Raw genomic sequence first — 3,658 nt, 5'->3', positions numbered from 1 at the left:
ATAAATAAAAAAAACAAAATTAATAAAGAAATAAGATACTTGCACGACAAAGAACTGAAGAAATTCATGACCACCAAACCAACCCTACAAACAGCACTGAAATTCTAGAATGAAACAAAAATGAACACAATTCTAAGAACAACAGAAAGGAAACACAGGGAAAGCCATTAAACAGAGGGAAAAAATAGAAAACCAACAGAATAAAAATAACATTACAAAGATAAGCTAATACACATCAGTTATAACCATCATTGTAAGTAGTCTCAACTCACCAATCAAAAGAAACAGACCAGTAGAATATATGAAGAAAGAAAATCCAAAACTGTGCTAGATACAAGAAACACATTTAACTCAAAGGAAATTCATAGACTGAAAGTCAAAAACAATACTCCATAAGACACGATCCCAGAAAAAATTAGGATCAGCTATTCTGTTTGCAGACAATGTGAATTTCAAAGCAAGAATGATCAAAAGAGATAAATAAGGTGACTACATACTTGTTAGGGGAAAACTGCTAATAGGAAGAGACAACAATCTTAAACATATATGCACCAAATACAGGAGTACCCAACTATACAAGACAAATTTTAACAGACATAAAAAAACAATGACAAAATTATAATAGCGTACCTTAACACCTCATTGTCAAAAGATAGGTCAACCAGACAAAAACTCCGCAAAGAAATAACAAAACTAAACCAAACTTGTGCAAAAACAGACTTAGACATTTAGAGAGTGTTCCACCTACCAACATTAAAGCATTCTCAGATGCATAAGGAACATCATGCTTACATAAAGGCAAAAGATGATTGCCTATGGCATAGTAAATAAACTTAAAATGGTTGCAAGTGAGACAGGATAAAGGGGAGGTCACCATGAAGGTGCAGATTGAGCTTACAAAAATGACCCCTCCATTATCTTCTCTCGCTTGGAACCATTTTTTAAAAATGTATTTAGTACAGGGTCTCACTACACAGATCAGACTCATCGTAATCCTCTTATTTTCACCCTTCCAAGCACTAGGATTACAGGTGCATGCCACCACGCCCAGTCTCAATCACAGTCTCAGCGTGCCCTGGGGGCAGGCCCAGCACAGCACACTAGGGATCGAACCCCAGTCCCTGTGTCTGCCTAAGCAAGTGCTTTAGTTCGCTGAGCTATCTGGCCGGACCTAGAACTGTTTTAAGTTTATTTACTACACAATAGACAGTCATCCTTTTGTACTTAGCTAGTTTTGATTTAATGTGCCACTGCTGTGTCCTTCTGTTACCTATACAGTTGTTTTCCATTTATTTACAATATATGCTGTGCCATTTTGATTCTTACTGTGTTTGGTTGGTTGAATAAATTTGTGACACTCTTGAGATGATAGTTAAAAACAACACCAGTATTTGATCCAGTTTCATCTTTTTTTTTTTTTTTTTTCAGAACTGGGGATTGAACTCAGGCCCTTGTGCTTGCCAGCCAAGCGCTTATTCTACTGAGCCATCTCCCCGGCCCCAAGTTTCATCTTAACTGTGCTATGCCTGGATATTTCAGGTGTTTATCCAAGATCTTTTATGGGAAAGAACATAAGTGTATGAATATTAAATGTGTGACATTTATAAGTAATGTTGGCTCAGAACAAACTTATGAAAACTTAGTTGACAATTTTTTGGATCAACTGAAAAAAAGCACAACTTTTGAAATCTCTGAACACCTTGGTTCTCAGTATTATCATACTTTATTGAATTTATTTCTTATTAAGGTATGTAGTTTTTAAGATTTTTTTCTGACAGTATTATATAATTTTTTTAGTGTGGATAGATGGGAGGGTCACTTGTATGTTATTGTACAGCTGACATGTATTTTTTGTCTATTCTTTATTACTTTAGTAGTTTCATGCTATGTATGTACCATAACCAACATATCGCCTATGAGAAATATGTAAGATAATGTATTTACAGCAATTGTTACATTTATAATGGATTTTTCTATTTTGTTTTATATGTATGTTATGTAACATTCAAAAATAATTTTTCTTTATTGATGCAAGGATACAAAATGCAAAATTTTGACCAACCAATGGATCACAGATGAAATCAAAGAAGAAATTAAGTAATATCTATAATCAAACAAAAATGCAGATACAACTTACAGAACCTGTGGGAAACAATGAAAACAGTCCTCAGAGGGAAACTTATAGTGGTGAAGTCTCACATCAGGAAAACAGAATGAGCACAACTAACTTAATGCTGCATCTCATGATTCTAGAAAAATAAGAGGAAGAGAGCCCAAAGAAGGGGGAAAAATCATAAAGATCAGAGCACAAATTAATGCAATGGAGACTAAGAAAACAATACAAAGAATTAATCAAAGAGTTGGTTCTTTGAAAGACTAAATAAAATTGATAAACCGCTGCCCAACCTTATTTAAAAAAACCCTCAAATTCATGAAATAAGGAATTAAAAGGGAGAAATCACTATAAACCCTATAGAAACTCAGAAGATCATCAATACCTACTTTTAACATCTTTACTCTCACAAGATGAAAAACAAACAAAAAATGGACAGATTCCTATACACACATGATTACCAAAGCTCAATCAAGAAGATATAAAAATTCTGAATAACCTATTATCATCCAATGAAATTGAAAATGTTATTAAAATCTCACCAAGAAAGAAAAGCCCAGGTGGATGGATTCACAGTTAAATTCCATAAGAAATTTAGAGAAGATCTAACGACACTACTCCTCAAACTCTTTAATGAAACAGAAAGGGAAACAATTTTCCCTAACTCATTCCTGGAGGCAAGTATTATGCTGATAACAAAGCCAGAGAAAGACAACCAAAAAAGAGCACTACAGGTCAATCTCTCTAATAAACATAGATGTAAAAATCCTCAATAAAATACTAGCAAACACAATGTAGCAAATCATCAAGAAGATTATACACCATGACCAATATTCATCTAAGAAATGCAGGGATGGTTCAATATATGCAAATCAAGAAATGTAATATATCATATCAACAGAATAAAAGACAAAAAGCACATGATCATCTCAATCCATGCAGAAAAAGTTGTTTTGTTTTGGTGGGGCTTTTTTGTTTGTTTTTTTTTGTTTGTTTGTTTTTTTCTGCGCCAGGGATTGAACTCAGGACCCTGCGTTTGCCAGGAGAGAAAGATTTTGATAAAGTCCAACACTCATTCATTATATAAAGCCTATAGAAAATCAGAATGGATGGTCTTTATTGCAATCTGATAAAAGTCATGTATGACAAACCAACAGCCAACATCATACTAAATGGACAAAAACTGAAAGCTTTCCACTTAAAATCAGGAAGAAGAAAAGATTTCCATTATTATCACTTCTATTCTCTATAGTGGAAACATTAGCCAGAGCAATTAATTAGACAAGAGAGATAAATAAAAGGAATAAGGATTGGAAAGAAAGAAGTCAAATCATCATTATTCATAAATTATTTGATACTCTATATAGAAGACCCCAAAAATACCACCAAAAGACTTTTACATTTAATAACCAAATTCAGTAGTGCAGCTGAATACAAAGTCAACAATCAAAACTCAATAGCGGGGCTGGTGAGATGGCTCCGTGGTCTAAAGCACCTACTTAGAACAAGCTTAGCAAAGCACAGGGACCGCCATTCAATCCCCCA

General features: G+C 34.0%; 1 protein-coding gene across 1 annotated transcript in view; it reads right to left on the bottom strand.

The window, feature by feature from the left end:
- The window catches only part of Efcab13 (EF-hand calcium binding domain 13), a 120,255-nt gene that overhangs the window by 12,681 nt on the left and 103,916 nt on the right, over window positions 1-3,658 (bottom strand). The gene's annotated exons all lie outside the window — the stretch shown is intronic.

Source organism: Octodon degus, unplaced genomic scaffold (assembly GCF_000260255.1).
Source record: "Octodon degus isolate 3935 unplaced genomic scaffold, OctDeg1.0 scaffold00033, whole genome shotgun sequence".
In the NCBI taxonomy this organism is placed as follows: domain Eukaryota; kingdom Metazoa; phylum Chordata; class Mammalia; order Rodentia; family Octodontidae; genus Octodon; species Octodon degus.
This window is presented reverse-complemented; position numbering and strand designations above follow the sequence as displayed.